Here is a 21,186-nt window from a genome sequence, read left to right as displayed (position 1 = left end):
TTCCTTTCTTTCTTTTACTATTCAGGACAGATAAAAGAGGGAAATGAGGGAATAAGGATAGAGGAAAAAAGATACCTGCAGACCTGTTTCACTGCTCCTGAAACATCCTCCCCCGACCCCGCAGGTAGGAACACAGTGCTTGAACCCAGGTCCTTGCATATCGTAATGTGCTTGTGCTCACCCAAGTGTACCACTGCCAAGTCCCCAGATATGAACGTCATTTTTTTATGTTTTATTTTTTTCCCTGCAGGGTTACCGCTGGGGCTTGGTGCCTGCACAACAAACTCACTGATCGTGGCAGCCAATTTTCCCCCATTGTTGTTGTTGCTGTTATTATTGTTGACTCTATTGCTGCTGCTATTGCTGTTGTTGTTGGATAGGACAGAGAGAAATTCGGGGGGGGGGGACATAAAGGGGGAGATAAAGACACCTGCAGACCTGCTTCACTGCTTGTGAAGCGACCCTCCCGCTAGAGGTGGGAAGCTGGGGGCTCTAAACAGGATCCTTGTGTGAGTCCTTGCTCTTTGTACTATGTGTGTTTAACCTGGCGTGCCATCGCCTGCCCTCCTGACTGTTGTTTTAAGCAACATCTCTGCTATGATCTATTGTATGGCTTTAGGAAAGTCACTCACCTCCATGTTTATTCATTTTTTAAAAATATTTGTTGCCCTTGTTGTTTTATTGTTGTAGTTATTATTGATGTCGTTGTTGTTGGCTAGGACAGAGAGAAATAGAGAGAGAAGGGGAAGACAGAGATAGGGAGAGAAAGATAGACACCTGCAGACCTGCTTCACTGCCTGTGAAGCGACTCCCCTGTGGGTGGGGAGCCAGGGGCTCAAACCAGGATCCTTACTCCAGTCCTTGTGCTTTGTGCCACCTGCACTTAACCTGCTGTGCTACCGCCCAACTCCCTATCCATTTTTTTTTCCTGCCTGTTTATTTTCCTTATTGGGTTGTTGAAATGATCATAGGGGATTCTATGGAACATTTTCCCATAAACAGAACAGATAAGGAAAATGGTGTGTGTTTGTGTGTGTATGTTGAAGTCGTAAAAAGCGAACAAGGATAAATAATATAGGGTTTAGAGATCACTTGGCCTAGTCCTCTTGTTTCTTATAAGAAGGGAAGTCCAGAAAATAAGTTTTAAGAGGTTCATCAATGCTATGACTGTGCGTGAAAGGACCGCATTCACAGGTGCTAACTTGGTAAGCGGCAAAGCAGAAGGCGAAACTAATAAAAGATACTCAGGAGGGCTGCGAAGGACTCAGGGAAAGAAATCATGTCCAAGTTTCTTCCTCTTTTTTAAATTTTTTTTTTCCTTGTTACCAGGCTTATCACTGGGGCTGGGTGCCAGCAGTGTGAATCTTATCACTCCCTGAAGCCATTTTCTTTTCTTTCTTTATTTTTATTTGACAGGACAGAGAGTAATTGAGAAGGGATGAGGAGAAAGAAAGAGAAAGACAAACACCTGTAGGTCTGCTTCACTAGTCATGAAGCTTCCCCCACCGCAGATAGAAAGCAGGGGCTTGAACCCAGGTCTTTGTGTATGGTTATGTCTGCACTCCCCTGGGTGCACAACTGCCCAGCCTTGTCTGGGGTTATTCTTCAATGCACCCAACAATTTACCCTGGGAATGTTTTTCCCTTTCATGAGAGTTTAAGATATCTCTGCCCTCCTTCCTCCAAGTTCAATGTCAACCTCTCATTTTGGTCTTGAATGTCTGTCTGCCCGCCATGAACTTCTTCAGGGAAGAAGCTAGGCTCCCCTGTGTGTGGACTCCTGAATTTCTTTGCCCTCCCTGCCTCTCCATGACAGAAAGACACCAGCCAAGCCCTCCCCAAGAAATGCCTCCTTGGGGGCAGGGTCTTGACCCTTTAGAATGAAGTGTGGATTGTGGCAAATTTCTCAAGATAATAATTGTGACTGGAAAAAAAGAACTTTCAGTTAAAAACTGGCAAACAATCCTTCCAGGGAGAGAATTGTCTTTTGTTCTGTAAAATACCTTGGTGAGATTTTTTTTTTTAATGTGAAAGATGAACTTGTCTGCCCCAGGACATGGCTCAGGTGAAATAGGTTGGAGGTGGCTTTCAGCCCTGGTTACACGTTAGAGTCACCAGAAGGATGTTTTGATGGACTGTGAGAGCCTGTGCCTTCACTTCAGAGCATCTGACATGACTGGACTGGGCTAGGGATGGGTAACAATAGTTGACTTGAGTATTTGTTGTGATCCTAGGGCCTTGTGCACAAGTGATTTATTTACCAGTGTCAGGGTTTTAGTTCATTCAGGTAGCAGAAGAGAGAGAGAAATGAAAAGGGCCCAAGTGTCTGGCTGAGCTTCACTGATGGGAGATGGACGACCAGGGACTCATGGCTGGGCTGTAGGCAGTATCTCTTTATTCATGCAGGATGCAGCACAATCTAAGCTAAGCTAAACTAAAACTAAACTGAAAACTCACAAACCTGTCCTTATATATACTTGACAAGTAGGGTGTAAACAGGATGTGATGTAGAGAGGGTGGAGAGAAAAGTAACTGGTGAAAATCAGGGTGTGACAAGGAGAGGGGGCAGAGTAGGCGAGAATTCTACCACAGAACCACCAATGCCCTGGAGGGAGGGTGGTGCTTAGTTAGTGATTTATGTAAATAGACCCCAGCTTTGAGTGGCATCAAACCTATGCCCTGCAGGCATGCCTGTGCTTAGTTAAGCAGGATTAGAGACAGAAGCAGGGGGGCTGGCATACTACCCAGCACCCAAGTGGTGGCACACCTGGTTGAACACACATGCTCAAAAGCACAAGGACGCGGGTTTGAGCTGGTAAAGCAGGTCTGAAGGTGTGTCTCTGTCCCCATCTCTATTATCCTCTATTCTCTCAACTCCTGGATGTCTCTAATAAACAAAGATAAAAAACCTTAAAAACAAAATAGTTAATAGAAGAGAAATGAAAAGAGACAGAGAGACACCACAGCAGTAGAGCTTCTTCTGAATTCATGGAACCTCCCATAGGATGCCAGAGCACAAGCCTGGACAATATGCCGGGCAAGGCATTCACCATCCCTGAGTAGCAATCTCTGTAACACTGGATATCAGAGTTAAAATACATTCTCTTTGGGAGTTGGGCTGTAGCGCAGCGGGTTAAGTGCAGGTGGTGCAAAGCACAAGGACCAGTGGAAGGATCCTGGTTCAAGCCCCGGCTCCCCACCTGCAGGGCAGTCACTTCACAGGCGGTGAAGCAGGTCTGCAGGTGTCGGTCTTTCTCTCCACCTCTCTGTCTTCCCTTCCTCTCTTGATTTCTCTCTGTTCTATCCAACAACGATGACATCAACAACAACAACAACTACAACAATAAAACAACAAGGGTAACAAAAGGGAATAAATATTTAAAAAATACGTAATCTTTACATATATGTAAAATATATTAAAATACTCAGGCTACATTATATATTAAAATGTATGTATCTTATTAAATATATATTAAATATATCCTATATACTATAGTAAGATATATATATATATATATATATATATATATATATATATATATATATATTACATACACAGGTACATACTGTGTATTCTATATCCAAATATATTTTTGTAAAAACTCCCAAAGATATTCTTTTTTCAAATTTTATTTTTATTTAAGAAAGGATTAATTAACAAAACCATAGGGTAGGAGGGGTACAACTCCACACAATTCCCACCACCCAATCTCCATATTCCACCTCCTCCCCTGATAGCTTTCCTATTCTCTATCCCTCTGGGAGCATGGACCCAGGGTCATTGAGGGTTGCAGAAGGTAGAAGCTCTGGCTTCTGTAATTGCTTCTCTGCTGAACATGGGCGTTGACTGGTCGGTCCATACTCCCAGTCTGCCTCTCTCTTTCCCTAGTAGTGTGTGTCTCTGGGGAAGCTGAGCTCCAGGACACATTGGTGGGGTCTTCAATTCAGGTAAGCCTGGCCAGCATCCTGATGGCATCTGGAACCTGGTGATTGAAAAGAGAGTTAACATACGAAGCCAAACAAATTGTTGAGCAATCATGGACCCAAAGCTTGGAATAGTGGAGAGGAAGTGTTAGGGAGGTACTCACTGCAAACTCTAGTGTACTTCTGTTTTCAGGTATATATTTTGCATTAGTTTATGGATACGTGTGAACATAAGCTCTAACAGAAACTGGTGTTTATCTAGGTTTTGGGACTTTGTTAGAAAGTGAACCACCTGAGATGAAATTAGAGTATACTATGAAAGGAAAGGTCTCACCCGAGTAATGAAGCTGAAGGGTTGTCATTCCACACGTGAAGTCTCTGGACACAGTCTGAGGTGAAGCATGTTGAGGTGACAATCGTTGGGTTGGTTAGGTTGTGATCGTCGGATGGAATATTATTTGGTATGGATTGGGAGAGGCATACAGGAAAGTGGGCCCTATCCAAGGGTTCCAGGACTGGGGGAAAGTAGGGGCTCTATAGTGGAGATGTGAGGTTCCTGCTGTCTTAGGGTTCAAAAAGACAATCGATAGTTAATGTTATCCTCACATTATTTGGTAATTGGGTTAACTTTGAAAAGTCCTTTTGTTATGGTTTGCTGTACAGTGTTGTTTTTTGCGGGCTAAGTTGTTTTCGCCGGGCTGGCTTCACGGGCGGGTAACAGACAACCAGGGACTCATGGTTGAGCTGTAGGCAGTATCTCTTTATTCATGCAGGACACAGCCGAGCTAAGCTAAAATCTAGGTACTCTACCCTAAAACTCACAATGCTGTCTTTATATATACTTGCGAAGTAGGGTGGAAACAGGATGTGACATAGAGAGGGTGAAGAGAAAAGTGACTGGTGAAAATCAGAGTGTGACAAGGAGGGGGCAGAGCAGGCGAGAATCCTATCACTGAACCACCAATGCCCTGGAGGGAGGGTGGAACTTCTTGACAGTAGTTATGAAAATAGAATGAAGTGGTTATGTAAATAGAATAGTGTTAAGCAGGGGGGATTTAAACCAAATGAAACAGAAGGGGTCTCATGCATACCAACAGTACAGTATCCAGTATCTTGTATATAGCTGTGCTATTGGATGCTTCTAATCTACTTGGTCTAGGCTTTTGAGAGAGTCCACATATCAAATACACAGCCTATATATTAAAAAGATTCAGTTTGTGTTTTGAAAAATTTTGAGACATACAATTGATTTTCCCCCCTCATATTAATTAACTGATTTATATGTCTACATTTTGCTAGGAGTGTACATAAACACCATTCCCACCACCAAAAGACTGTGACCCATCCCTCCCACCCACTCCCACCCCCCACTGGCCCAGGAAGCTACATGTCTACCCCTCACCACAGGGTTTTTACTTTGGTGCCCTACATACAATTTGATCAGGTCCTGCTTTTAGTTTCCCTTTCAGATCTTCTTCCTCAACTTCTGTTGATGAGTGGGATCATCCCATACTCATCTTTATCTTTCTGACTTAGCTCACTTAACATAATTCCTTCTTGCTCTGTCCAAGATGGGTCAGAGAATGTGGGTTCATTGTTCTTGATAGCTGCATAGTATTCCATTGTGTATATATACCACAGCTTTCTCAGCCACTCATCTGTTGTTGGGCACCTGGATTGCTTCCAGGTTTTAGCTATTATGAATTGTGCTGCTATGAACACAGGAGTACACACCTCTTTTTGGTTGGGTGTTATGGAGTCCTTGGGATATAACCCCAGGAGAGGAATTACTGGATCATATGGAAGGTCCATGTCTAGCCTTCTGAGAGTTTTCCAGACTGCTCTCCACAGAGGCTGGACCAATTTACATTCCCACCAGCAATGTAAAAGGGTTCCTCTGTCCCCACAACCTCTCTAGCATTTGTTGATGCTGTCCTTTTTGTTGTATGCCATTCTTATAGGAGTGAGGTGGTATCTTAGTGTTGTCTTAATTTGCATTTCTCTGACAATCATTGACCTAGAGCAGTTTTTCATATGTTTGTTAGCCTTTTGGATCTCCTCTGTAGTGAATGTTTTGTTCATATCCTCTGCCCATTTTTGGATGGGGTCATTTGCTTTTTTGGTGCTAAGTTTGCTGAGCTCTTTATATATTTTGGTGATTAGTTTCTTGTCTGATGTATGGCATGTGAAGATCTTCTCCCATTCTGTGAGGGGTCTCTTTGTTTGTTTAATAGTATTTGATTGTTTCTGGTCTGACATCTAGTTCTTTGATCCAGCTGGAGTTGATTTTTGTTTCTGGTGAGATAAAGTGGTTCAATTTCATTCTTCTGCATGTTACAACCCAGTTTCCCCAGCACCATTTTGAAGAGAGCCTCCTTTTTCCATTTAATCCTTTGGGGCCCCTTATCAAAGATTAGATGTCCATAGGTGTGGGGATTTATTTCTGGGCTTTCAATTCTGTTCCACTGGTCTGTGGGCCTATTTTTGTTCCAGTACCATGCTATTTTGATGATGATGGCTTTATAATATAGTTTAAGGTCTGGGAGTGTGATGCCTCCATTTCTGTTTCTTTTCCTCAAGATGGTTTTGGCAATTCTAGGTGTTTTCAGGTTCCTGATAAATGATTGTAGTGTTTGTTCTATTCTCTTAAAGAAGCTTGGTGGAACTTTGATGGGTATTGCATTAAATTTGTATATGGCTCTGGGGAGAATATTCATTTTGATGATATTCATTCTTCCAGTCCATGAGCATGGGGTATCTTTCCATTTCTTGGTATCAGTTTCTATTTCCTTGAGTAGCGACTCATAGTTTTCAGCATACAAGTCTTTCACTTCTTTGGTCAACTTTATTCCTAGGTATTTGATTGATTTTGCTGAAACAGTAAATGGGAGTGATTTCTGGATGTCTTCTTCTTCAGATTTAGTGTTTGCATAAAGAAATGCCACTGATTTTTGTACATTGATTTTGTAGCCTGATACCTTCCCAAAGATATTCTAAATAGGTTGTAAGGATTGAGATTGCCCTGCATGGAATCATTGTAGCATCTGCAACTTGGTGGCTGAAAGGCAGCAAAATACAAAGCAAGACAAAACAAAAAAGCTTATCAGTAAACAGGAGCCAAAAAGTAGGAATAGAGAAGATAAAAATAGGGATCTTAAGGTGGAAAGAAGCTAGGAAGTCTATTTTAGGTATGTCCCAAAGATTCAGTAATTTTCACCTGAGCCTGAGAGCTGACATGCAGGTAGACTGCAAGTATTATCTGGGAAGACGGTGTCAAAGTTGGGAACAGGACTAAAAGGCTGGATTAGGACAGAAAGTAGCTCCCAAACTTGAAGAAAGTATATGAATACAGTTAATTGTTTATTTTTTAATATTTATTTATTTATTTGCCTCCAGGTTTATTGCTGGGGCTCGATGTCTACACTGCGAACCCACTGTTCCTTCCTGTAGGCTATTTTTTCCCTTTTGTTGCCCTTGTTTATCGTTGTTGTGGTTATTATTATTGTTGTGTTGCTGTCGCCATTGTTGGATAGGACAGAGACAAATCGAGAGAGGAGGGGGAGACAGAGGGGGGAGAGACAGATACTTGCAGACCTGCTTCACCATCTGTGAAGCGACCCTCTTGCAGGTGAGAAGCTGGGGGCTCGAACTGGGATCCTTACATCGGTCCTTGCGCTTTGCCCCATGTGCACTTAACCCACTGGGCTACTGCCTGGCCCCCTACATTTAAGTGTTTATACTATCCATATGATCCAAGGCCTGTATCTATTCATATTTAGCACAAGCACCTGTGTAATCTCCAAGTCACTGTGGAAGAAAGCTTTTTTATTCCTTCTGCTATTTCGAGCACATCAGCTTATTTGTGAGTGAAGTACACTGGTTATTTATCCTATAACCAGTCAGGGTTTAAGTCGAGTGTCTTCATTCATCTGTTCATTTGACGTTTTCAAAGCTCCACTTTCAATACAGTAATGTAAGATAAATCACAGAGATTGAAATCATTTCTACCCCAAAAACTCCTCAAAGAGTTAACCTGTAGAAGCCCCAAAATATGGAGAGGGGAAAGTGTCACACGGAGAAATAAGGATGATGATTTTCAAGTTTCTCACTAGGTACAGGAGATGGGGGTGGATGAAAGAAAAGAGAAATCTAGGATTATGGGGATCAGGTAGAATTTCAATGTGAAGTGCTTGGGGCATAACTCACCAGGTAAGGTGCCTGCCTTACCATACACTAAGCTCCTTGTTCAAGCCCTGGCATTACATGTAAGCTCCATGAACTGCATCAGAGAAATTCCAGATGGTGAAGGAGTACTCTCTCTCTCTCTCTCTGTGTGTGTGTGTGTGTGTGTATTAGTACAGTTACCCCCTTTGGAATATACTTAAAGTGGATCTACCACCTTTTTCCAAAATAGATACCTTCCAGATTTCATCTTCTCTAGTCTTACCCTTAGATTCCTGATTACTAAACAATTTGTTCTGCTTTATAACTTAATTCTCTTGAGCTACCAAGTTGCAGATGCTACTGTGTTGGCAACCTGAATTTCCTGGGCAGATGACCTCCTCAATGTGTCCTGGAACCTCACCTCTCCAGAGCCCTACCCAACTAGGGAAAGATAGAAACAGGCTGGGGGTGTGGGTCTGCCTGCCAATGCCCATGTCCAGCAGAGAAGCAATTATAGAAGCTAGAACTCCTGCCTTCTGCACTCCATAAAGATCTTTGGTTCATATTCCCAGAGGGATAATGAATAGGGAAGCTTCCAATGGAGGGGATGGGGCACAGAACTCTGGTTGTGGGAATTGTGTGGAATTGTACCCCTCTTATCCTACAGTATTGTCAATCATTATTAAATCAATAAAAACAAAGAAAAGAAGCTGATCTGGGAGCTTGCAACACATGTACTCAGCCTGATGCACCACCACCCGGCCCCAGAGGCCATTTCTTTAAAGTTCACATGACCGTGACCTTATCTGATGGACTGTTATCCAGATTAGAATATTAACATGTGAATTTCATATAACAGTGTTCAATATTTCCATATTGTAAATAATTTAAAAAAAAATCGAGACTCTTTATTTTCCTCCAATAGTACAGACCCAGAATCCTTGAATAAACATCCTTGGCTAGAGAAGCAAAAAGAAAAAAACAACAACAACAAACTGCATCCTAGTGGCAGTCTGCAGGAGGCAGAGGCTCTTACAGCTTAATGACTTGCAAATCAAAAGCATGAGCCCCAGAGTGCACCTTTTGAACCCCGTTTCCATTCAGCCTACACGTCCTCATAATTTTCTCCCGTAGCATTTCTGTTATTTTTGCTACCAGAGCAATAACCTTCCTGGTGCAGTTTTTAAATACTGGAGGAGGAGCTGTCCAGGGATCTCAAAGCATATGTTTTTGATTCTCATAAGATTATGGATACCAAAGGAATAAAAATGAAAATCACTACTGCTAAGATATGAAAGAAAGTTTGCATAGTAAAATAACTTCAAGCTAACATTTGGACCCAATAAGGCCAATGGAACAGGCTTCCCCTCCCCCACCATGTTTTGGGAAAATGTGCTTTTTTTTTCACATTAAGTGGTACCAATAAAAAATAATGATTTTTACTCAGTTTATTTCTATTAATTAGATTGGCTTATAGTTTTCCAGGACATGGTTTTGTATCAAGCTATATGGCAAACACCTGGGCATAAAATACACTTGGCTATTTACTTCCATGTGGAAGAAATAGGTCACTGTTCTTCTTTTCTAAATCCTGGGAAAAGGTCAGTTCAAGCAAGTTAATATATTTAGCCCTCTCTTTCTGCCAAGAATAGGTGTTATATCAACTTGGGTCCCACAAAGTCAGGAAGTTTCTCTGAGAAAGGCAGGGCAAGAAAGGTTTGCCACTTCGAAGCCAGGTGATTCTGCACTGTGTGGATAACTAGGAAAGGTAACTCAGTCTGAAATCAAAATAAAGAGAGAAAAACAAAACAAAGCAGACCAAGTAGCAAGGAAGGTCCAAGAACACTGTTATATGAAATTCACATGTTAATATTCTAATTTGGAGGAGAGTCCATCAGATAAGGTCATGGGCATGTCAACTTTTCCTGAGTGCTGGGCAGAGCTCATACCAGGAAACAGAATTGATGGTTCAGATCCAGCCGTGCTTCAAGCCCCATCAAAGCTGTAATTTGCCGCATACAAGTTACAGCTGCTAAGAACCCCCTTTTCTTAGCAATCAGATGTGATGGATTCCTTCCTTTCCCACCTCACAGGCCTTCTGGATAGCCCAAAGAGAGATGAATGGGAATGAACTGCAAGACTTATAAAATATGGAGTGTGGAAGGTGGGAAGAGTGGAAGGTGGTGAATTATTTATTATTCTTCGGCTCAAATATCGGCTGCTTGTAAGATTTCATGTCCTGAAGCCACTGAGGCAGTATCTCCACTGAGAGGCAGATGAAATTACCTCGAATCTCTATCCCAGAAGATCCCACAATGCACAACAGTAGGAAACCAGACATCCTCCCCAGATGCCCAGAGGATCTTTAAGGGGTTGTGTTTGTCCAGACTTCCTCTAGTTCTAATTTTTATAATAGTCTCACTGAATTCTCAACTCATGCTCTTGTTCTTCTTTTCAACAGTTGTTGGAGTTTCTTTGCCCAGCACTGAGGTGAACCTAAGTCTGTGTGGACACAGAAAAAACATGTAGAGACTTTCACTGAAGATTTGAAAACAAAGTGGTGTTACACCACAGCACAGTAAATAACGACAACTGATCGCCAATGTCCCATTTTCCATGGTCAGACAACTTCACCAATTTGTCCTTAATCCCACCTCTCCAGAGAGAGAGAAAGGAAACAAGGATGGACATTCAAAAATAGCAATAGGACTTAGGAAGAAAGGGAAGGCAGAACCACAGAAAACAATCAACAAATATATGCAAAAATATGTAAATATAGATAGTTGTAGAAATAACAGTCAACCTACATCTGGGACCTTGGGGGAATCACTGCAGTTTCTGATGGAGATAATGGGGACACAAAACTTGGTGGTAAGAAAAATATAGAATTATACCCCTGTGTCTCATAATTTTGTAAATCGATATTAAATTACTAATTAAATGAAAAGAAATTCTTTTTTCCATAGCTTCCTCTCTGTGAATGCTTGAAATCAGATGAGATCAGGAATGTTCAGGGTGGTATGGACACAAACAAATGCTTGAGATCTAAGAGAGAAAGGAAGTCACCATACTGTTATTAATAATCAGGACCCCGTCATATTCTTTGCACCATGCTCTGTACTGTGATCACTTTGACCTTCTCACATAATTGTGAGTGTTATAAGATATTCCCATAGCTGTCTGATGACCATCAGCTTAATGATTTCTGGAAATTAATATCCACTCTCTGCCAACCAAGCAAGACTTTTCAGATGCTGGAAAGTTCCCTCAGGCACTGGGGATGTGGCATCCAAGTTGATGTGTCCTAGAAAGTCATTATTTTAAACAGGACCAAATAGTCTTGATGATGGTTTCAAAGAGTAGAGAAGTGAGTAATGGATATATATATATATATATATATATATATATATATATCCATTGATATATGCCCATATTCCTTAATATATATATGAAAAGGCAGGAAGAGTTAAATAATAACTGTGACTTCATAGACATGAAGCTGTGTTGATTAAATAATGAGGGATGAATCTATCAGAAACATTTACTGAATTAATAATTTTTTGAGGAAAAGGAAGGTCATGCTCTTCTTAATAAATTTTTATTTTGGAAAGATTTTAGTCTTACTGAGAAATTTACACTGGCTTCATATACGTTTCATCCAGTCTCCCCTAATGTTTACATATTACTTAAATCAAAGCTTAGAAATTAACATCAGACGTTACTTCTAACTAAACGCAAGATTGGTTGGAATTTGGTAGTTTTTCCATTAGGTTCTTTTTCACTTCCAGGATTGTACTCTCTGTAATGTCACTTATTTTTAGTGACAGTTACTCAGTCTTATTTTTCTGTGATATTCATAGTTTTGAAAAACACTGGCTGAGCACTCTTTAGGCTATTTCTCACTTAAGATTCACCAATGCTATTCTCAGGATTAGAGTAGGACCTGGGATTTGGGAAGAACACCACAGAAGAAAAATCTTTAGTCAACACTTGAGAAATATGTTTTCACTAACTATGTTTCCACTCTTCTTTATTCTAATTATTTCTCCCCAAATGAACTCACAGTCTGAGGAAATCAGTGGGTGGCATATAGACAGGATTCTTGGAAGGAAATTAGAATTTGGAAGGGAATAAAGCACCTGGCTTCCTTGAACATATCTCACACCTGAAGAAACTGTGTCTTTCTAGAGCAGTTTTTCATATGTTTGTTAGCCTTTTGGATCTCCTCTGATGTGAATGTTTTGTTCATATCCTCTGCCCATTTTTGAATGGGGTCATTTGCTTTTTAGGTGCTAAGTTTGCTGAGCTCTTTATATATTTTGGTGATTAGTTTCTTGTCTGATGTATGGCATGTGAAGATCTTCTCCCATTCTGTGAGGGGTCTCTTTGTTTGTTTAATAGTTTCTTTGGATGTTCAGAAGCTTTTCAATTTGATGTAGTACCATTGGTTTGTTTCTGCTTTAGTCTTTCTTGCAGTTGGGTTTATTTCATCAAAGATGTCCTTGAGGTGTAGGTGGGAAAGTGCTTTACCAATGTTTTCCTCTAAGTATTTGATTGTTTCTGGTCTAACATTCAGAGACATCAGGTGTGGAATGACAACCCTTCAGCTTCATCACTCGGGTGAGACCTTTCCTTTCATAGTATTCTCTAATTCCATCCCAGGTGGTTCACTTTCTAACAAAGTCCCAAAACCTAGATATAGACCAGGTTCTGTGAGAGAGAGCATATGTTCACACATATCCATAAACTAGTGCAAAATATATACCTGAAAGCAGAAGTACACTAGAGTTTGCAGTGAGTACCTCCCTAACACTTCCTGTCCACTATTCCAACCTTTGGGTCCATAATTGCTCAACAATTTGTTTGGCTTTGTATGTTAACTCTCTTTTCAGCCACCAGGTTCCAGATGCCATCAGGATGCCGGCCAGGCTTCCCTGGACTGAAAACCCCACCAATGTGCCCTGGAGCTCCGCTTCCCCAGAGACCCACCCTACTAGGGAAAGAGAGAGGCAGACTGGGAGTATGGACCGACCAGTCAACACCCATGTTCAGCGGGGAAGCAATTACAGAAGCCAGACCTTCCACCTTCTGCAACCCTCAATGACCTTGGGTCCATGCTCCCAGAGGGATAGAGAATGGGAAGGCTATCAGGGGAGGGGATGGGATATGGAGATTGGGTGGTGGGAATTGTGTGGAGTTGTACCCCTCCTACCCTATGGTTTTGTTAATTTATCCTTTCTTAAATAAAAAAAAAACTTAAAAAAAATAAACTGTGTCTTTCTTTATACCACCCATTCTCCCAGTCTCTAGGAAGTAGGGAGGGCCTTTTTTACAGAAGTGAGAGCCTGAACCTTGTGTCTGTATTTCCCAGAGCAGATAGTAGCATGTTGGTTATACTTCCTAAGGCTCATCAGTCCTGCTCCTCAGAATGCCAACATTCACCTCTGTGTCTTCAGTTTGTGTTTAGGTTTTGTTTTCTTTTGTTTTACTTGAGTACTAATCTGCTCTGACTGTAATAGTGCTGGGGATTGAACCTGGCTCCTCTCACTTACAAGTTTTGATTTTTATACCCAGCTCATACACCCCATCTGTCTTTTCCACAGCCTAACTTGAGCTCAAGTGACAATCAGACAAAATGCATAGAAACACAGGTAGGCATGTGTGGAGAGGGGTTCCAGAAAAATCTTCAACTTCTGGTCTCTGAGTAGGTGCCCTCACCATTGCTGTCAGTTCTTCCCTGCCAGTAGGATTGTGCCAACAGTACTGGAGAAGCCTCAACTCCACTGTCTGGTCACACCACAGATATTTATGCTGTCCCTACTACCCTACTCACCATTTATCTACAGGTATGATAAATGGTGAGAGGAAGAGGATTTGCTTTCGCACACTGAATGCTTGAAGCAAAGTCTTTCAGGTTTATTGATTTACATTCCCAGATTTGCCTGCAATCTGCATCTCTCCATATCCTAGTTCTAATGGTGTTTCCCATGTCAATGATGTGGGGGGAATCTTTCAGGTCAGGTGCACCTGGCTTGCTTTCAGTGCTAAGCTTTCATTTTCATAATTAAAAATACTGTAAACTTACATATGTATGTTATCTGCTCTATGTTGATTGACAATAGCAGATATCAATACACCAACCTAACACACACACACACACACACACACACACACACACACACAATTTTGAGCCTCACAATGACTTTTTGGCCAAATTTTTACCCCATATATTATGGGAGTCCTCAGACTGCTGTTGTCTGGTGATGCTGGAACACACAGTATAGGGGTTAAGGCATCATGAGCGACCCAGCTCCTTTTCCAAGATTGGCTCCTAACTTGTGCTAACTGAACAGACAAGTACCTTTGGAGAGTAATATACTCCATGATACTCAGACAGCCTAGTCATGCAGGTCTAATAACACATTCCTGTCAATAAGTAACAAATGAATGTAGTTATTACTCAAAATTTCAAACAGCAGCAAAACAAACAAACAAACAAACAAACCTTACACCCTGGAGAGTACTTTATGAGCAATTGACAGGATATTCAAGAATAAATTTGACTCTTCCTGAAAGTCCCTTTGTGGCTCTACTTTAGATCCTAAAACTGAATAAGGTGAAACCTCTGCCTTTTACATGTCACTGACTTGCTATTATGTTGTTTATTTTTTGTCATTTTATTGATTTACTTAAAACATATTTGACTCTTATTTATTTATTGGACAAAGATAGAGGGAAATCAAGGGGGTGTGGGAGATAGAGAGACCAAGAGACAGTTGCAGCATTGCTTCACCTCTTGTGAAACTTTTCCCCTGCAAGTGAGATCTGGGGTCTTGAACCTGACCTGGGGTCTTGAACCTGGATCTTTACACATTGTAACATGTCCTCACCAGATTTGCCACACCCTAACCACCCCCCCCCCATCATCTTATTGGGCATAGGGCTTAAGGCTTTACAGTACAATTGTTGACACATGGTTACAGCTTCCCTTCTCCCTGGGACGGATGTCTGCAGAACACTCACCTTCAACTTAGGTCTCTTTCCCCCATCATGCACCAAGCCCCCAAGCCCCACTCCTTTCCCAGAATCTTTTTCTTTGGTGCAATATACCACACCCAGTCCAAGTTTCACTTTGTCTTTTCTTTTTCTGTCCTGGAACCTGGGGCCCATTTCATTTCCCCAAGTACTGTGGGCAATGACATGAGCTCATGGACAGTGCATTTAGGCTTTATGGATGAGTGACTGTAGCGCTGTAGAAAGGGCCAGAGGAGGCTGAGGATGGACGACACAAGTATGCCAATGTCTGTAGCATTGGTGCTAGTGATGCTGCCTCTGACTCTACCACAGCTGTAAATTCTCTCAGTGTCCTCCTCATCCATGCACCTCTCCCTATGCATGTCTTCCCTGCACCTTCTCCCCAGAGTCCACCTGCCTTGGCCTCTGCTGAAGCCTGGGTTTCCCCAAGCTTAGATTTGTACAAATGCCATCCTTGACCTCGGTCTGTGACCTGCTCTCCTTAGAGTTCACCTCTGTGTCCCTGATCCAGTCCCTATGCCTGTCCTCCACTCTAAGAGAAGAAAGGGAAAAAAATAAAAGCCCCAAGTAAGCTATTCTCCAAACAACCATCACAGTCCAGAAATGAACCATGTTTAGGGCTAGTTCTACAAATCTTATATCCCCTGTCTGATCATGCTAAGCCCACTCCTGGGCTTCTTCAGGCTTGCTTCCCTAGTAGGCAATGTTTCGCTACTCAGCTGGATGGAATTAATCTCTTAGGTGGTTAATTTCTCTTCGCGTCCCCCACTTGCCATTCCGTCCAAGGTTGCACACTAGGCTGGTAGTGTGTGGGGCTGCTGGGGGAATGTCCCTGTCTGAGCTTCAGGTCTCAGTGCCTTCACTTGCTAACTGGGTGTTCTGATCACTTACTCAGTTTCCAAGTCTCCAAGCTGCAACATTTTCACAATAGAGGGCATGAGTCCTAGCTTCCACAATTATATTAGCAATTGTGAAAGAAGGTAGTTCTTGAGTGTCCTGCATGAGGACAGAAAAGTGATGCATCTTAATATGGAAGGGATTTGGAGGATGGCAGTGAACCAAATCAAACTAATTGACAATGAACTTAGTACACACACATATAAAGGCATTAATACTCTTACTAAAATTGTAAGCAAATTCCACTTAAATTCCTTAACAAAAAGACCTCTGCTCATGTCCATTAATGTCTAAAACTACGTTTCTTAATCCTGAAGGGTTTCAGAAGAAAGTTGGGGAAAACACACACACACACACACACACACACACACACACACACACACACACAGAGAGAGAGAGAGAGAGAGAGAGAGAGAGAGAGAAGTGGTGAATTTCAAACTGAATATTTAATTTTCACAAAACTTGGGCTGAAAGGCCCAACAATTTCTAGGGCTGGGAAGGTTGAAATTCATCAGACCACATGGCTTCTTGAGTCACAAAATCATGACTAGGGCTTATGAAGGAGGCCTCTAGCATCAAATATTTGTTGGGTGTGTGTGTGGGGGGGGAGCGTTATTTTAAACATAAGACAGAGAGTGAAACCGATATTCTTTATGCATTTCTTTTGAGTTACGGCCTGGTCTGGCATTCATTTGAGCCAAGCATTGCCGCTGTGGCAGGACAAATCAGAAAGGGCCCAGGAATCCAGAAACTGTAGGCATTCAGAGCTGCTTGATGTGGATTCAGGCAGAACATACTGGAGAACATCCTCAAATTATGTGTTCTGTGTTCAAAGAAACCACAACTTCTCTTCTCTTCCCCCACCCGCCATTCTGCCCAAGGCTGCACACTAGGCTGGTGGCATCTGGGGCTGCTGGGGGAATGTCCCTGCCTTCGCTTGCTAACTGGGTGCTCTGATCACTTACCCAGTTTCCAAGTCTCCAAGCTGCAACATTTTCATAGTAGGGGACGTGATTCCTAGTTTCTACAACTGTATTAGCAAGAGTTCACATTGAGAAGCTGTTTGGTACCATTGCTGCCACAGGGAAGGTATTTCACAGGCATCCTTTGATTATTTGGACTATAAAATTCTGACTCTCCCCTCCCCATAATTTTTAATATTTTTTCTATTTATTCCCTTTTGTTGCCCTTGTTGTTTTATTGTTGTAGTTATTATTGATGCTGTTGTTGGATAGGACAGACAGAAATGGAGAGAGGAGGAGAAGACAGAGAGGGGGAGAGAAAGATAGACACCTGAAGACCTGCTTAATGGATGCCTTTGAGCTATAAAGAATCAGAAGAATCAAATGGCAGAACACCAGACTTTTACAAGGTTCCATGTTCCATGTTCACGATGGATTATGCCAGAGTAGTTATCTGGCCTTTCTTTTTCTGCCTACTCTTTAATACACACACACACACACACACACACACACACACACACACACACAGACACACACACACAGACACATACACACAGACACAGACACACACACACACACACACACACACACACACACACACACACACACACAATTTTTTGAAAAGGTTTTTAAAAGCCACAGAGGGGGAGTCGAGCAGCAGTGCAGCGGGTTAAGCGCACGTGGCACAAAGAGCAAGGACCAGCGTAAGGATCCCAGTTTGAGCCCCCCCAGCTCCCCACCTGCAGGAGAGTCACTTCACAGGCAGTGAAGCAGGTCTTCAGGCGTCTATCTTTCTCTCCCCCTCTCTGTCTTCTTCTCCTCTCTCCATTTCTCTCTGTCCTATCCAACAACAGCATCAATAATAACTACAACAATAAAACAACAAGGGCAACAAAAGGGAATAAATTAAAAAAAATTTAAAAAGCCACAGAGGTTGCTCAGTAGAAACACAAGGCACTCACATGCATGATGTCCCAAGTTCAGCCCCTGGCACTGCATATGTCAGTGATGTTTGGGGTTCTCTCTCCATGACTAAAGCAAATAAATAAACTTTTTAAAAAAAATTCCCAAAAAGGATATGGAAAAGTTTTCTAGAGTTTATCACAGAAAGGGAGCTCTTTAGGGGGCCAGGCAGTGGCATATCTGTTGAGCACACACATTCCCATGTGCAAGGAGCTGGGCTGAAGCCCCTTCACTTGCAGGGGGGAATTTCATGAGCAGTGAAGTAGGTTTGCAGGTATCTCTTTTTCCTTCTCCCTCTCTATATGCCTCTCCCCACTCAATTTCTGTCTGTCCTATCAAGTCAAATGAAATAAAAATAAAGGGAAAAAAATGGCCATCAGGAACAGTGGATTCTTAGTGAACTCACCAAGTCCTAATAATGACCCTGGTTGCATGAAGTAAAAAGAAATGAGCTCTTGTTCATCCCACTGGAATATTCCCGTTGCTTATGACCAAAGGGCATTTAAGAATCTTTTTTTGCTTGCTTGCTTTGTTTTCTTAGTAATTTAATAATGATTAACAAGATTGTGGTATAAGAGGGGTACAATTCCATACAATTCACACCAACAGAGTTCCATATCCCATCCTCTCTACTGGAAGTTTACCTATTATTTATCTCTCTAGGGGTAAGGACCCAGGATCATTATGGGGTGCTGAAGGTGGAAGGACTGGCTTCTGTAATTGCTTCTCTGCTGATCATGGGCATTGGCAGGTGGGTCCATACCCCCATCCTGTTTTATATTTCCCTAGTGGCATAGGGTTATGGAGAGATGGGGTTCCAGGACACATTGGTGAGGTCATCTGCCCAGAGAAGTCAGATTGGCATGAAAAAGAAATAAGATATAAAGCAGAACAAATTGTTGACTAGTCATGAACCTAAAGGCAAGAATATTACAGATGAAGATTTGGGGTCTCCACTTTGGAAAAAGATATTAGTTCTATTTTAGGTATATTCCAAGGAGTTCATGACTTTACTAGTTTTTGCCTTAGCCTGACATCTGTTATGCAGATGGACCCAAGTTATTATCTGGGGAAATGGTGTCATAGTTGTGAAAAGAACTAGAAAGCTGGATCAGGGAAGAGAGTAGCTCCCAAATATGGGGAAAGTACATAAATATTGTCGACTTTAAAACCCATCAATTTGTTCTGGGTCCCATATTGAGTACAGGACCCTGTGCAGCCTCTGTATCCATGTAGGTCTGAGCTCACATTCTGTGGTTATCACTAGGAACATTCCAGGTTGCACTAATTTCAGGACCCATCTTCCTCAGGTGGTGAGTAGAGTTTGTTATCCAACTTCCTTTCAGAGAATGGAACAGTGCCTACCATTGAGGGCAAGGCCCTATAGGGGCCCCCAAAGGGCTCCATTATGTTGTTCCTGATGGAGATTGTTGTTTTCGATGGGTTATGTTGTTTTCACCGGGCTGGCTTCACAGGTGGGTAACAGACGATCAGGGACTCATGGTTGAGCTGTAGGCAGTATCTCTTTATTCATGCAGGACACAGCGCTATCTAAGCCGAGTTGAGTTAAACTCAAAGTACAGTAAAACTCACAATGCTGTCTTTATATATACTTGCGAAGTAGGGTGGAAACAGGATGTGACATAGAGAGGGTGGAGAGAAAAGTGACTGGTGAAAATCAGAGTGTGACAAAGAGGGGGCAGATTAGGCGAGAATCCTATCACTGAACCACAAATGCCCTGGAGGGAGGGTGGAACTTGTTAACAGTGGTTATGTAAATAGAATGAAGTGGTTATGTAAATAGAATAGTGTTAAGCAGGGGGGATTTAAACCAAATGAAACAGAAGGGGTCTCATGCATACCAACAGGAGATGATCAGTGGCAAGAAGGATCTGTTAGAGGTCTAGGCCCATCATGTCTCTATGGGAATCCCAGGACTCCCTCTCTAGGGCCCCAGGTGATGGGGTGGACTGGAAGTGACTAAAGAGTCATCATTAAAGTATGCCAGTCTCTTGCCCTTATCCAACTTTTGTAGTCCTTACTTTGTATGACAAGGTTAACTTTGGAGTTAATGAGGTACAGGTATCTAGGTCTAAGTAGAAGCTATTTTATTAGGTACTTTACGGTGTCTTTTTAGAACTGTCTAGTTGCTTGCTTCACTTATTGACTCACTGCAAACTATTGCGCACTTAGAGAATGAGGAAAGTTTCTTGCTGTCTTAAAGTTTAAGAATCTTAAAGTATGTTGTTTTTGATCCGGGAGATCAGAACGACATGAGCTGCAACCTACCATCTTTTCAACCCATTAAAGGGGCTAGGCAGTGGCAAATCTCATTGAGCACAAATGTTCCAGTGTACAAAGACCTCGGTTCAAGCCCCAAGTTCTCACCTGCAGGAGGAAATCTTCACAAGTAGTGAAAGAAAGCCGCCGGTATCTTTTTGGTCTCTCTCCCTCTCTGTATTCTCATCCTTCTTGATTTCTGTCTGTCTCTATCCAACTAACTAATCAAAAATGATATCTAGCATACCAGAAAACTTTTACCATTTCTTTCATTTCTTTCAGTGCTCTGATCATCACCATTCAATACCTTTCAGGACCTTTGCCCTTTATGGATCATCTGAGACTGGATGCTCCAGACCACTATCTCTCAGACCTTCCCCAGCAACTCTCTGAGCATGTTGAGCTACCCCATATGTGAGCCCTGAAACATTCTCACATTTCCCACTTCCCTCTAGTCTCTACTCCCTCTTGATCAAACTCTATGTCAGTACAAACTCCCTTGCAAAGTTCCTTCCTTTTATCTCTTTCTCCTCCATATTAGATTTTCCCAGGTCACAGATGACCTCACAGATATGTCCTGGAACTTCGCTTTCCTAGTTGGACCCCTATCCAACTAGAGAAAGATAGAGGCAGGCTGGGGATATGGATCAGCCTGCCAATGCCCATGTCCAGCGGAGAAGGAACTACAGAAGCCAGACCTTCCACTTTCTGCACCCCATAATAATCCTGGGTCCATACTCTTCCCAAAGGGATAAAGAAAAGGAAAGCTTCCAATGGAGGGGATGGGATACGAAACTCTGGTAGTGGGAATTGTGTGGAATTGTACCTCTCTTATCCTAAGGTCTTGTCGATCATTATTAAACCGGTTTTTAAAAAGAAAATATTTTCCCAGGACACCCCAATCTAATTAGATCCAATTTTCTACTTACAACTGAGTCATGGAGAAAGACAATAACATGACG

This window comes from Erinaceus europaeus, chromosome 3 (genome assembly GCF_950295315.1).
Source record: "Erinaceus europaeus chromosome 3, mEriEur2.1, whole genome shotgun sequence".
In the NCBI taxonomy this organism is placed as follows: Eukaryota; Metazoa; Chordata; class Mammalia; order Eulipotyphla; family Erinaceidae; genus Erinaceus; species Erinaceus europaeus.
This window is presented reverse-complemented; position numbering follows the sequence as displayed.